We start from the raw sequence: 16,222 nt of genomic DNA on the forward strand, positions 1-16,222 counted from the left end.
AAGTGTTGATTAGGTGCACAAAAAAGTATCTTCTCTGCATATATAATTTTTTCCTACAGAAATGGGGATTATTCTAAGCTATTACTTCATTTCAGAAATGCTTCTATGCCAGAAATTAGTTATGATAAACAATGGAATATTATTGCGCTATGTGCTATAGATTGGTATGTAGTGTAATTGATTTTTATATGTTTTGGTTCCTGTTATGGTTCCTATCCACTGTTATGATATTAAGTGAAGCTTAATTAAGGTACTAAAAGGATTTCATATCACTAGCAACCAGAGCTGTTATACAGTTCTCCATCTCTCCTTAAATGAAGATCATTTTGCTTCATTCCAGCAATTTAGCACAATTTATAGCTTATAATTTCTTACATTTTTGTAAAGAAAATCAGAAATGGGTTGCTCCCGGTTTTATTACCAGTTCGCTTTGCTCTATTTCGCGCCAGAGGCGCACTATGCACGTGTACCCAGTTCAATATAAATTGTTTTTCGTGCATGCGCAGAACAATTTATAGTGAACTGCACACACGTGCGCACTACAAAACAACATGCCGTCAATGGCAGCAGGGACCAGGGAACCATTTCAGGGGCGTGGCCAGCCTGGGTCGCTGCCAGTTCTGCGACCCAAGCCAAAAAAACACTACCGGTTCGACTGAACCAGGAGCAACCCACCTCTGGAGAAAATGTGTTAAAGGTAAAAGAATCGGAGAGCTGCCATGACGTCCTTTGATTATGCACATTAAGTGTTATCCATCTCAAAGCATTTTTGTCTAACAAATAAAGAAGTGAAAGGAAAACAAGTGGATGTTACAAATGGAGGACTTGGCATTTCATAAAATTTTGTGAATAACATAAGAACAATAGTCTCAAATGGAGGTATTTTCTGTCTTCTAGATACAGGCCACATAAATATAGAGTTGAATGGGACTTTTGTGGTTTTGTAATCTACCCTGCTGTTCAGAGCAAAGATCTTCCAATCACGACAAATGATTCCAGCTTTTTTTTGAAACCCCCAATGCTGGAGCAACCACAGCTTCTGGAGGCAATCTATCCCACTACTTAATAGCTCTGACAGTCAGGAAATTCCTCTTTATAAAGTTTGGATCTCTCAGAGTAAAATTTTACCCATTGGTTCTTCTTCTTTCTTCAGGGACTATGAAGAATAAATCTATATTCTCTTCCCTGTGATAAACTTTCAAGTATGGGAAGACTGCTATCATGTTTTCTTTTAGTTTTCTTTCAGCTAAATTTATCAGTTCCTTAAGTATTCTACATAGAATTTAGTCTTCAGGCCCATTACTATCTTTGTTGTTCTTCTATACACTCTTTCCAGTTCCTCAACATCCTTCTTGTATTGTGGCAACCAAAACTAGACACGGTATTCCAGGTGCAGAGTGACCAATGCAGAATGGAGTGGAACTATAAATTCCCATAATCTTGACATTATATTTCTGTTGATGCATCCAAAGTAAGTTTCTAAAGTAGTAAATTGACTTTTGATTGAATATGCATAAAATTGGCTACAGGGGAGGAAGAAAAATAATATTTGGGTTTGGGGGGAGTAGATATTAGGTAAATATAAATTTACAAAATGGGAGATAATTGACTGGGGAGTTACAATTTTGGACTTAGAAGAATAAAAGCCAGGCTATATCAAAGAAGGAGCTTATGAGACTCCTGTAGTAAAAAAAAGCAGTACATAAAAGCAAACAAGTTTGCTTAAGGTTTCAGATTATACAATATATGGGAAAATATAGAATGAAGGGTTTGAATAACAAAAGGTTTCCAAAATAACATATTTTTCATGTGAACTGGATAAGGCAATAGCAGTCTATTGAGAAAAAATCCAGGATAGGTGAGAAAAGTGCTGAAGTTGTATGGGCCAATCTTATGCACTAGTCAGGTTTTGATAGAAAGTTTAAATAAGTAGATCTTGGGAGCTATCACATGCAATAAACATTGCCTTTATTTTTCTGAAACTCAAATCTAACCTGCTGATAGTTACCTAGATTTTGAATTAGGAGGTGTGCTGGGGTGCATGAATAAGTTGAGATCTTTTTTAGAAACTGAACTTTATTGGTATTTTTACTACATGCCTGAGTCTCTAGATAAAAAGAACAAGTAAATCTGGAAATAACCTTTGGAAATTGTAGGCAGGACATATCAGAAAAATACAATAATTCAAGAATAATGTTTTTCAATCTTGAAATTCATGTAATAAAGAAATGTTTTCATCCAACCCACTTGCTCCTGTTTAAATCTCTGAAAAGAATTAAAGAACATAGCATGAAAACTACTGAAACAATTGAAAAATATGAAGTTACAACATTCAAGAGTCACATGAGTTTACTTCTCCATTTTAAGAGTTCCTGCTACACATTTAAAAATAGTGCTCCAAGAAACCAGAATCAGGCTATCTTGGGGAAGAGTATGATAAATGTCATGTTCAGAGCAGTTATGTTTTCTCAGGAATTCTCAGCAATAAAAATTGACCATAAAAATTCAAATTTTGAGCATATTAACTCTTCTAGATGAAAAAAAATCATACCACTCCTTGATTGAAGAAAGTTATTTTTGTCTATGCCAGTCATGCCTAATCAAACAGAAACTATCATCTTTGAATTCAATAGTCTCATACCCAAGGAAAGAGAAAAGCACACATATGCTTTGATCCTAAACTTGTTGTGTATAGGGAGTTACTCCTTCTTTGATTTTTATTTATTAGTATCTGTTCTCTGTTTTATAGAACTAAATCCTTTGGTACAAATTTAGCAATGTTAACCCAAATTCTTGTATTGTGGCTCATCCACATAGTTCCATCAATATACATTGCCCCCAACCTTGAGAGGAAAAAAATATGGCACTAGAAAACTAATGAATGGTATACCTGTGTACTTATTTATTTTTTAAAAAAAACGGCAACTGCCCAGCAGAAAAGAAAGGAGGGAAAGAATAACTAGAAATGGCCAAACAAAGTAACAAATCTAACAAGCATTATTCCTGAGATTCAAACCAAGGATGTTCTGTAAGTAAGGCAAGTATTAGATCTTTTATGCTAATAAAGAATAATAGAATATATAGCATGTATTTTTCAGAAAAAGTAGAGAAAATATGGTGCAGCAGCAAATAGCCTGTTGAATGGCAGGGGCTCACCTAGAAGAAAGAAAAGTACAGCTGGTAAACCAGAAAGCAGAACTTGAACCAACGAAGTATAAATATAGCAGTTGAAAACAGAGCAGGAAAATGCACCATGAGGTCCCATGTAAGGTGGGTCCGGTGACCACAAGGTGATGTCTTGTATTGTTTAAGGTGTACATGTGTGTATACATACATACATACATGTGTGTGTGTGTACGTATCTATCAGACAACAAAATTTTTCCATAAGCAAATGCAAAATAATAAAGCATGGACATTTTATTTCCTCTGAAATTCTGAACATAGGAATTAGTATCACAAGGGAGATAGTTGAGGTATTTGCTAACCTCTGACTGAAAGGAGATGATATAAATGATTGAAAATGTGTTTTTTTTAAATTTATTTTACTACAGATTTAAAGAATACATACCAAGTTTTAAAAATCCAAATGACAGATTTTCTGGGGATAGAAATAGCAAATTTGTGGGGAATGTTCCTATTAATTACAATTATTTTCATATATTAATTCAATGTGAATGAAATTAAAGCCACTGAATTTAGTACAGGTCTCAGTTCCACTTTCTCATGGCCACATTTTAGAATGTAGCATTAGCATACTATTGTACTTAAAGAGAAAGTATGGCCTTTGGGGGCCGCTCTCCCTCCGTTTAACCAAAATTACATACATTCTACTGAAGATGCCGAAGCAGCAGTTGTTAGTGTTGCCAACTTTGGTTATGGAATTTTGTCATGGTCAGCCTTTTGTGCTCTAGCTGGAACAGGACACATCTTTTAAATTATGGTACCCCAGAGAAAGAAATTGAAGGACAATTTGCTAAATTCTTCCTTCCTGTTTCCGGGTTTCATTCTTTATCCAGAGATAAATAATATTGTGACCTTATCACAATTCTTTTCTATTTCTATTTTAAGATATTCTTTATAAATTGTATGTAAAGTTTAATAACTCTATTTTGGACTGGGATACAATCCCCCCAAAATGGATTGTGATCAGATTTTTTCAAAATTTGAAGAGAACATTTCAAATTTTTGTTTCAATAGAAAGTGATTATATTTTGTCAGCTGTGTCAGCTGTGGTAGTGTATATCCCAAATAATGCAGTTTCTGCCTTGAAATTTAATTGTTGTCCTAACTATGCAAGAAATCACTCATTTTATGAAAGAATTTTGTGGAAGAAGCAGCCTCATTAAATGCTGAAACTCTCTTAGGTTAGAACAGCTAGTGTTTTCCTCTCTTCAGGTTGCAGCAATTTTTAGAGAATTTTGAGATTTAATAATACATGTTTTACCGGTAATTGCAATGAAGCTGGATTACTATAAAATGCTTCACGGGCTTGCACTTGAAAATGGTATGGAAACTGGGTTTTATGCACAATGGAATAGCTGGAATATTTACTGGGATCTTAGTTTACTGATTAGATTATGTAACACCAGGAGATTATCAGCTATGTACTTATCTATTTCTGGAGCAATTTCAGGAGTTGTTCGTGTCCTTTAAAATCTAATATAGTTTGAGTATGAAATTTTGAAATCCTATACTATATGAATTATTTAAAAGGTTCATTTTTCATTTTCAAATTTTAGACTATTAGGAGATTAATAGTCCACAGTTTTGGTCCTTTCATCCTGAAGAGGATCCAATATTTTATAAAATAATATGTAAAGTTTTAGTACAATTTTATTTAATTTGTTGGCAAGTGCTATCTACACTAGGCTTTTAATTATAAAGGCCATTTTTATATTTTAGCCTGGTCCCTGGATAATTAAATTGCAAGGCTGGGAGATTTTAATTATCATCTGATGTTGAAATAATATTTAATAATGTTGTCTCCTAAACTTTTATGGATTTTTCTCTCATAGTCCACCAAACTGTGTATCCTAAACAAAGGTAAAAATGTGTAAATTATTCATATCAATTGGGAAGAACTGGTTCATGGATTTCATGGATTTACAAGTTTAGATTCACATTTGAATCATATAGATACCATTGATACATCTGAGATATATTTTACATGATTACAATATATAAAGCTCTTTTATGCTCTGTAACATAAACACAATCATAAAAACAGTGGGCATTTCCATGTTCAACATTTTCTCTGGACTAGTTTCCTTTGAAATAACATCACTGGGTTTCTCATAATTTGTCTTCATATGCAGTGAGAGAAAGAGGGAGGAAAAAGAGAATGAGAAGATAGCAGAAGCCATGGCTATAAATAAATGTTCTGATAGAAGTTTTATGGATTTCCAAGGAGTACAAACTACATCCCAAAGATGCTTCCTCATCTTAAGATATCTACCCTTATATGTTTCTCCCATATGGATATTTTCTCAAATATATAAAGTTTTACTTAAATAAATAAATAAATAACCAAGCTTTGTGGTATTCCAGGAGACAGTCCTGTTCTACTCCCTGTCCTATAATGAGTATCTTCAAATGCTGCTTAGAGTATATATATATATAAACTCTGATATTCTTGTGATCTGTTCTAGGGACATGAGATGTGTTCTCTCTTTCTATTTAAAGTATACCTTTTCTTTAAGTTTGGCAACTTCCCCAAAGTTTTGCTTCAATGAAGAACATATGGTGACTTCCTCAGCAAATTTAAATCACTCTTAATGCAGCTTCTGTTTATAGAAAGATGTAGCACTACAGAGTCAAACAGAAACTAAAAGAAGCTAAAAACTACACATTCATAATCTACAAAATTATTGTTCCCTCTCTCTCAAAGAATGCTGCATATTTGAAGAAAAAAACACATTTATTCAAGATTCAGTGGATTTTTTGGTTAAGGAAAATGCTTAAATCATGAACTAAATCGTATTGCTTTTCTTGATAAATATTCTCTCGAGTTATAGGATAGGGTTCATTCGCTTTGATTATACCTGTAGTTGGCACAAAATGCTAAGATGTGTCTAAAAAGAAAAACTTGCATTATCCTGTAAATAGATAGAGAATATTATTTAAGAAAGTTAACAAAAAAATGATTCGGCTACGTTTCTGGAATCTTAGCCCAAAGAGTAAAGAACTGAGATTCAGCACAGGACTGTAATCATTTCAGTTTGAATCTAATCTATGATTACATTTTATAGAAAGTTAATTCTGAATATCGGAGATAAAGCTAGAATAACCTATAATTGACTATTCTTGTACTGTGTGTGTACTGTTTTTCTTTAACTGAAAAACTGAGTTTACATTTGTTTCCTAGCACCAAGTCCTTATTCCAGATCCTAATTTTTCAAATTTCAGTAATTTTTCCTGAATATCAAGGGAAGAGCTATGTTACTTTATAGTAAGCAATCTTAGAAAGAATCTGGCAGCACCTTTTGAAATTATTTAAGACACAATATTTCTACTTATAGAAGTTTATCCCTTAAATAGAATTGCTAGTCTCAAAATGTGTTTTTATTACACTTCCACATTTTTGTCTTCTCACAGTTCTTTTGAGGAACTGCAAAATAGAGTTTTGTCATGATTCCTCACCACTGAAAAAAAATGTGATACATGGCAGTAGTATGCTAAGCTAACATCTCAGTCTGTTGCCCAACAGTATTCATAACGGAAAACACAAGTCTCACCACCTCTAGGATGTTTAAAAATATAAAAGTGGAACATGTAGCAAATTATCATAAATGAGAACAGACTGACATAAAAGGAAACTCTCAAATACTACCATATTAACAGGAATAAATTTACCATCACCATCCTGCTCACCACTGCCACTCAGTAATTATAATAAATGTACTGCATACCCAGGAATACTTCTGTTGGAGGTCTGCTCTCAAATGGTGAAGTGTCTCAAGTGGATTCTAAGAGGAGACATATTTAGTCATAATTGGTTTTTTAATTACCTCAATATAGCTTAATATAAGTTGTGCACTTCTATAGCAAAATCTACTTTTTAGAACAGTAACTGGGAATTTGTAATCTTACAGAGCTTGCTGAACTACATGTAGAAGCACCTCTTATCATGCTGGCTGGAATTCCTGGAAATTTGTAAGTTCACTTTGAGCTAAGAAAGAAATATACATCAATATCAGTGGGAGGGATGTATCCAGATGATCTTTCTAGCAGGGTAAAATGTCAACCATGTTTTAACTATGGTGTAATATTCTTGCCAGGTGTCATTTCAACAAATACTGTGCATTTTAAAAAGCACATGTGATTTTTGTGCTGATGGGTGGAAGATAATTATACTAGTCTTTTCTGTTTGGAAATAAAAATCATGCTAGATGGGACATCCCACTTACAAGCTATGTTTTTTTTAATTTTACAATAAACATAAGTTATAAAATAAGTTTATCACCCACCCCAATCCTAACAAATGCTGGGGAGATACAATAAGGTCAAGTGCATGAAAGGTCTGAACATGACAATTATAATGGGTAGCACACACACGCACACAGACACACACACACCTCTCTATAAAATAGCATGAGATAAGTGGGCAACCTGTGTAATTAATTAACCACATTGTTGACAACTGTAAACATTTCATAGTTGTATGTTATTTATAAAATATTTAATATATACTCAAATATTAAAGTATGAGATGAAAATGTTCTAAACATAATTATTTGTAAACTGTGCTCCCCAGTTTGCAACAAATACATGATTAGGAAAAAATATTGCAGCTTTCTGAGTGGAAAGTACCTTGATGTGAGGGCTGAAGCTAGTAAGGCAGGAAGCAAAAAGCCTCGAAGTGATCAAGGCCGTTAAGTAAATAGGGTGCTTGTGCCCTCCCAATTCCAATTTGGGGAAAAAGCAAAAGTCCATTGCAACAAAACATTAGCCATTTTAGGATTTAAACTCTGGGATTTGACATAGACATAACATAGTTGGATTCATTTGTAGTTAATATTCTATGTTGATATACAATACAATAGCAGAGTTGGAAGGGACCTTAGAGGTCTTCTAGTCCAACTCCCTGCCTAGGCAGGAAACCCTATACAGTTTCAGACAAATAGCTATCCAACATCTTCTTAAAGACTTCCAGTGTTGGGGCATTCACAACTTCTGGAGGCAAGCTGTTCCACTGATTAATTGTTCTCACTGTCAGGAAATTTCTCCTCAGTTCTAAGTTGCTTCTCTCCTTGATTAGTTTCCACACATTGCTTCTTGTTTTACCCTCAGGTGCCTTGGAGAATAGTTTGACTCCCTCTTCTTTGCGGCAACCCCTGAGATATTGGCACACTGCTATCATGTCTCCCCTAGTCCTTCTTTTCATTAAACTAGACAGACCCAGTTCCTGCAACTGTTCTTCATATGTTTTAGTCTCCAGTCCCCTAATCATCTTTGTTGCTCTTCTCTGCATTCTTTCTAGAGTCTCCACATCTTTTCTACATCGTGGCGACCAAAACTGAATGCAGTATTCCAAGTGTGGCCTTACCAAGGCATTATAAAGTGCTATTAACACTTCACGTGATCTTGATTCTATCCCTCTGTTTATGTAGCCTAGAACTGTGTTGGCTTTTTTGGCAGCTGCAGCATACTGCTGGTTCATATTTAAATGGTTGTCCACTAGGACTCCAAGATCCCCCTCACAGTCACTACTATTGAGCAAGGTACCACCTATACTGTACCTGTGCATTTCGTTTTTTTTTGCCTAAATGTAGAACCTTACTCTTTTCACCATTCAATTTCATTTTATTAGATAGTGCCCAATGTTCATGTTTGTCAAGATCCTTCTGTATCTTAAGCCTATCTTCTGGAGGGTTGGCTATTCCTGCCAGCTTGGTGTCATCTGCAAATTTGATGAGTTCCCCATTTATTCCCTCATCCAAATCATTGATGAAGATGTTGAAGAGTACTGGGCCTAAAACAGAGCCTTGGGGTACTCCACTGCATACTTCCCTCCATGTAGATGCAGTTCCATTGAGGACTACACGTTGAGTGCGGTTGGTCAGCCAGTTACAAATCCATCTGGTGGTGATCTGTCCAACCCACATTCTTCTACTTTATCTAGTAGTAGGTTATGGTCGACCTTATCAAATGCCTTACTGAAGTCCAAGTAAACTATATCGACGGTATATTTCTGGTCCACTAATTTTGTCACTTTTTCAAAGAATGCAATAAGATTAGTCTGCCGTGATCTGTTCTTGACAAACCTATGTTGGCTTTTGGCTATTACTTTGTTTACTTCTAGGTGTTTGCTAATTCATTGCTTGATTATCTTTTCCAGAATCTTTCCTGGTATTGAGATCAGGCTGATAGGTCTGTAGTTTCCTGGATCTATTTTTTTTTTCCTTTTTTGAAGATGGGAACCACATCAGCTCTTTTCCAGTCCTCCAGCAGTTCCCCGGTGCTCCAGGACCTCTGAAAGATATAGTTCAGTGGTTCTGAGATCTCGTCTGCCAGTTCCTTCAGAACCCTGGGGTGTAATCCATCCAGTCCTGGTGATTTGAACTCGTCTAGGGTAGACAGGTGCTCACTTACCATTTTCTTCCCTATTTCAACTTGTGTTCCTAATCTGATTTTTGTGGTGCTATATTTCATAGGTTAGACTGTTTTGTCCCTTTGTGTAAAGGCAGATGCAAAAAAATGAGTTAAATAGTTCTGCTTTCTCCCTGTTGCTTGTCACCACCTTGCCACTTTCTCCCAGCAATGGACCAATTGTTTCCTTAATTTTTTTCTTGTTTTTAACAAGATATGATATGTTCTAATTTACAGTAAAGGTTATGTTTAGTTATACTGAGTCCTTGATATTCAGCCATTCAGAACTCTGAATAAATTATTCTACTTACAGAAATAAAACCAAGACAGAGAATAAGAAATTTAATGTCAAGTCTCAGTTTATTCAAAAATATGTATGTCAAAGATTTACAGTATGATGACCAAGGAGATCAATTTGACAAGACCTATCTATCTATCTATCTATCTATCTATCTATCTATCTATCTATCTATCTATCTATCTATCTATCTATCATCTATCTATCTATCATCTCATTGACAAATTATATATATAGATATATATTTTATTTTTAATGAAGGGTATATGCAAGCTATAGTAATGTACAAATTTAATAAAATGGAAACAAAACTACATATCTATGGAGGGAAAGTCTAATCCCAAAACCATGGGGCTGCAGGAATGGATAGCTTTTGTCTAGCATTTATAATCACCAAAGGTAGCAAGAACAAGGGGCACAGAAACATTCTATTGTAAATAGTTATTCTATTTGGATCCAACAACTTGTATGTCCCGAACTTCAAAAGAATGTAAGTAATTCTGTACATAACAATGGCACTAGTTCCCTCTGAAAAATGACCGTACGAGATATACATATCTGACTTCTGAAAGTTCGAAGGTTAAGAAAGCAATGCATATACTTGGATAAAGGGTCATGAAATACCGCAGATGAAACTTGTAAGAATTCCGTGCAAGAGATGCAGATAAAGGAAGACTTCTGGGGGGAGGGAGGTGCAGACAATCTGACCTGTTCTCCTTCTGAGTCATCAAGTAACCCCTCCCACGGCCTTGGACCATTAAATAACCCCGCTGCATGTGCCCCTCTCAGAGGAGCAGAAGCTTATCAAAGAAGCGGGAGAAGGAAGAATAGCAGGCGTGAAGAAAGGGGATGGAAGAGCCAAGGGGTAAGAAAAAAAAAATGTTCTGAATAAGCAACAAAGGCAGACTCCCCCTCCTGCTTTCTTTCAACACAGAGGAAGAACTGGGGAGGGGAGGGAGCGAGAAACTCTTGGAGAAATTTGTGGCCGCTGAAAACAGCTGTAATGTCAGCCTCAGTACAAACAAAAGTTGAAGAACTCATGAATATTCATGTGAAATGTGTATAGTCCTTCAGTTTTGCCATTCAAGAGGGAACTGAGTTCATTCTACCGGCTTCCGACTGTATTTCCAGCCTCACTAACTAGAAAGAAAGTCCTTGTTGAATAAGGACTTTTGTGTGTGTTGATTGTGAGATGATGGATTTGCTGTTAAGGAGACTTGTTATAGCCAGTGGAACAAGCATGGATACCTGCTTTAAGTTTGGATCACGTGTAAAGGGTACAGTGAAAATATATGTATGTGTTTGAATGTGTATGTGTGACAGCTATTGAAATTGTGAGAACTATTCTGCTTAAAAATCCTTGTTAATGATCTTTGGAGCACGTAAGATGACAGCAAAGAAATGTTTGTCATGCCATGTCGTTATCTTAGATTGAGCATGCTATATGGACATATATATGAACATGGGCTGAAAAGAGGAGGAGGGAGCAGTACAGTTCTGTTTGGGATGTCTGTTTTATTCACTCAAGTTTAAACCTGCAATTTTCTGTATATTGGCTCCCTTTGATTTTTGCATTATGTTTTATTTTTAATAATAATGGCACATGATAGAAATCGTGCCTAAGAATATGCTTTTATATATTTAGTGTGAATGTTTCTTTGCAACTTTCCTCACTGTACCCAAAAGCAAACCATTATATTGTAACCAAACATAAGTTGGTGTTGGAGCACATGCTTGTATGCTGAAGTCTCAGGTGTAGTCTTGGCCTCTGTGGCTCTGCCTGATATCCTAGACTGCTGGTATTATTCTAGATGAATAAGAAAACTTCATCATATATATGATATGAAAGTACCATGTATAATGTAAATAAAAGAGTAGTATAAGAAAAATATTCAAAAGTGCCAAGCTATTTCTATCCTAAGTTCTGGTTGGGAAAAGTAATATTCCTTGCAGAAAATGAGATGCTGGTGTAAAACATTGCCACCGTTAAAACATGAATTAATTGTTTGGGCATATATGCAAAGCAGGAATTTATCCCAGGCAACAATCTAAATGGTGGCATTCTGCTTTGATAAGCGTAGGGTAGGGTAAAGACTTTAAGTGGCTGGGATTTTCCATAACTTGCATAGTTCATCAAGTCATGATTGGATCAAGATTATCTAGGCATATCTGGAGGTGGTGGGGGGGCTGTATGTCAATAGCATCAAAAGAGCAGAGGTGATTAACATGATAGAAGCCTTGCCCTTTTTTATAAGCATACAATGTATATGGAGTGCACATTAAAAAAGACCTATCTCAGACATGTTACTGGATTGTTTGTAGTTGAAAATACACTTATTTCTTGCCAGAAAAAAGCTTCTTTTTGTGGTATTTCCCCTTTTGGCAGGAAATGCAAAAGAAGAAGAAGAAGAAAAACCAAGGTTTTCTGGAGGCAAATAGTTTCCTGTGAAACTAGTGTATTGCCACATGACATCTACCTTTAAAAGCATATACTCTGGACTTTAAGATGTGTGGACTTCAACTCCCAAAATTCTGAGAGTTGAAGTCCGTATAGCTCAAATTTACCAAGGTTGAGAAAGATTGCTTAGTAAGACTACTTCAGTGGGAAATATGAATTCAAAGGGAGAGAATGTTAATACATTTAAGATGTCTATTAGACATCTTATACATTACACACACACACGCACACACACACACTCATCATCATCATCAGTTAAATCAACTCTTTATTTAAATCAGCTGTCAACAAACAGATACCTTCTAGATCAGAACTGTCAAACTCGCAGCCCAGATGCTGGCCACGGCCACATCAGGTTTAGTGAAAGGGAGGAAAGTCCTGATATGTCATGAGACACTGCAAGTTTGAGACCCCTGCTCTAGATGTATTGGGTTGTGAAATCACCTTTATAGATGAATCCAGGAGAATGCTCAAATGTAAGATATGAACAGAACACCATCCTCTCACGTGCTCTTCAGCAGTGATATATGAATACCACATTATTATGGGGTTAATACTATATGTAGTAAGGCCTAGCCAACTTTGACTGATCTCACTATGCCAAATGGAGAACTTGGAAGGGAAATCACTAGGAAACACCAGGGTTGTAGATTACAATGGAAAATTGAAAAAATGTCCTGAAAAAAGGCAGAATCAAACACATTGTACAGTTGCCAAGAAAATTGCATAGATGTGTCCATGGAAATACCAGGAAACAACTTTGTCTCAAAGGAGAATTTACTTGTTTATATGTACAATGGTTATGACTAATGCAGATTTAAATTGTAGCTTCTGTCCCTGGATTTATCTGTTTCCTTTTAAAGCTCTCTGAATTGATGGCCATCACTATCTCATGTTAGATTATTTTAGAGGTAACATGATTCTGTTTTGAATTAAAATTACCTTCTTTCTTTCTTTCTTTCTTTCTTTCTTTCTTTCTTTCTTTCTTTCTTTCTTCCTTTTTCTTTCCCACTTGAGCTACTAAAATTCAAACACATTTCATCTATCTGTCTGTCTGTCTGTCTGTCTGTCTGTCTGTCTATCTATCTATCTATCTATCTATCTATCTATCTATCTATCTATCTATCTAATTTTTACACTGTCCATCTTACCTAAGTGATTCTGGGTGGTTTACAAATGTACATATATGCCAGATAGCTCTTAGATAACAATCCATTTCAGTGCACCTTTAACATTTGATAAGCCATCTTTGCTGCATTTGTGGTTCCCCTGTTTATTCTACTGAGTAGAATCCTCCCAGAGCTACCTTAAGAATTGTTGTTTCTCTGGTGTGGCTGTGTATTATCTCCAAAAGTTATATGGATGATGGAATAATGTAAAATGAGTTTGAAAAGCCAGTGAAGGCTTGGTAGATGATACCATAAATTAGTTGATCTGCTTTACCTGGATTGGAAACCTTACATATCATAATTGCCCGTACAACAAAGGAGCAGTCTGTAACAGTAATGGACTGGCATCCTTACAGGTCAATAGTAGTGATACCTTAAGAACAAAACAGGACAGGTCAATGGATATAAATTGTGAAATTGAAAAAAGGAATGGCAGCTCCTTGGTTGTTTTGTTTAAATAGCAAGCATACTATTGCATTATTATACAGTAGAAAGGGAACATGACAAGGGCTGTTTGCCCTAATTCATTATAAGGCTGCTATCTGCTGATTTTCATGTAGTACATCTTTTGCCCACTTTATGTATTGAACTACTAGGAGAAGGGCGGTTATTGTCTTCGTGGCCAGTGCTTGAAGTTGAAAGACCAGTTTTTAAAACCCTACATTCAGACTTGAATCCTGACAGATGGCCTGGAGATTAAAAACGCACCAGCATGATATCTTCAGTTCATCTGGAATTTGATTCTTTTCTTATACAGGTGAAACTCAAAAAATCAGAATATCGTGCAAAAGTTCATTTATTTCAGTAATGCAACTTAAAAGGTGAAACTAATATACAAGATAGACTCATTACATGCAAAGCAAGATGGTTCAATCCCTGATATGTACTGAGTCGTTGGTTTGGGCCCCTTTTGCAGCAATTACTGCCTCAATGTGGGGTGGCATGGAAGCTATCAGCCTGTGGCACTGCTGAGGTGTTATGGAAGACCAGGATGCTTCAATAGTGGCCTTCAGCTCTTCTGCATTGTTCGGTCTCATATCTCCCATCTTTCTCTTGGCAATGCCCCAAAGATTCTCTATGGGGTTCAGGTCAGGCGAGTTTGCTGGCCAATCAAGCACAGTAATCCCACAGTGATTGAACCAGGTTTTGGTGCTTTTGGCAGTAAGGGCAGGTGTCAAGTCCTGTTGGAAAATGAAGTCAGCATCCCCATAAAGCTCATCTGCAGAAGGAAGCATGAAGTGCTCCAAAATCTCCTGGTAGACGGCTGTGTTGACCCTGGACTTAATGAAGCGCAGAGGACCAACACCAGCAGATGACATGGCTCCCCAAATCAACAGAGACTGTGGAAACTTCACACTGGACTTCAGGCATCTTGCAGTGTGTGTCTCTCCATTCTTCCTCCATACTCTGGGTCCTTGGTTTCCAAATGAGATGCAAAAGCTCTCATCAGAAAAGAGGACTTTGGACCAATGAGCAACAGACCAGGTCTGTTTTTCTTTAGCCCAGGTAAGATGCTTCTGACATTGTTTGTTGTTCAGGAGTGGCTTGACAAGAGGAATGCGACATTTGGAACCCATGTCCAAGATCCATCTCTGTGTGGTGGCTCTTGATGCACTGACTCCAGCCTCAGTCCACTCCTTGTGAAAGTCCCCAACACTTTTGAATGGCCTTTTCCTGACAATCCTCTCCAGGCTGCAGTCATCCCTGCTGCTTGTGCACCTTTTTCTTCTACACTTTCCCCTTCCACATAACTTGAACAGTAATATATATTGTATAGTAGAGCTGTATGAATTATTTGGCAGCAATTCCCCAACTGGAGGGGTTTTCCGTATGATCAAATGACCTGAAAAGACCCATAGAGTGGCTATCGGACCAGGGGTATCCAAATGGCAGCCCGGATGCATCATGCGCAGATCACGTCCACCTCAGCTCTGCGAAGGGGGAAAAAATCATGAAACGTTATGTGACTGCAACATGATGCCATGAGTTTGACACCCGTGGACTATCCTAAATCTTTATGAGATCATTACTTCTTCACAGCTTCAAGAACAGGACTTAGCTTGCAGCATTGCTATGATTAAAACCCTCTCCAGCTTATTTGCCTAGCCCTGTAGTAGCAGTTCAGTACAGATGGAATGCCACGCCTACATATTGGCAACCATGGTCGGATAACATATAAGGGCGATGGAGTCCCCATATTACAGGCCCTTGCATAGGCATAGCATGTTCATGCCACTATAAGCAAACTGTGTCTGTCCTTTGTACAACTTCTTGCTTTGCTCCTGGCAGTTCATAGTCCCTCCCACTTGGTTCTTTGTCCATTTCTGTGCAATAGTACCTCAGGAAGCTTGGCTTTTTTTTTCTCTTTCTTTTGCTATTCTTAAAACCCCCTTGAAGTTAGCCAAGATGGCTGTTTGATTTCTTAGCTTGGCTAGTTATAGCTCAGCTACTTTTCTTTGTAAATGTACCAGGCTACTGCCAGGAACTGTTCTATCTATTCTCATTTACTGAAACTATATGCCGATATATTCCACGCCTGCTATAATCTTATTCATTGATCAGAGAAAGAATATTAAAGTCATTCAGCTGAACAATATATAACCTGGCAAAATACCTTTATCTTGTTGTTTCTCACTGTTCTTGGGCAGTTCCTGACTGACTCATTCCCTGCTGTTATTCAATCAGCCCTACTTGGTTAAAGTATCTT

The 16,222-nt window shown here is 36.6% G+C and overlaps 1 protein-coding gene across 3 annotated transcripts in view; it reads left to right on the top strand.

The window, feature by feature from the left end:
- Positions 1-7,098: 7,098 nt before the first annotated feature.
- ENTPD1 (ectonucleoside triphosphate diphosphohydrolase 1) overlaps positions 7,099-16,222 on the top strand; it is a 51,879-nt gene continuing 42,755 nt past the window's right edge. For 2 of the 3 annotated variants that reach the window (XM_081955800.1, XM_081955798.1), the window contains exon 1: positions 10,416-10,753. The gene's annotated coding sequence lies outside the window, so the exon portion shown is untranslated. Of the gene's footprint in view, positions 7,155-9,339; positions 9,574-10,415; positions 10,754-16,222 lie in introns of those variants that run through there. The other variant, XM_081955799.1, reaches the window with a different exon arrangement.

The sequence above is a fragment of the Natrix helvetica genome, assembly GCF_964273705.1.
Source record: "Natrix helvetica genome assembly, chromosome: 5".
NCBI classification, from domain to species: domain Eukaryota; kingdom Metazoa; phylum Chordata; class Lepidosauria; order Squamata; family Natricidae; genus Natrix; species Natrix helvetica.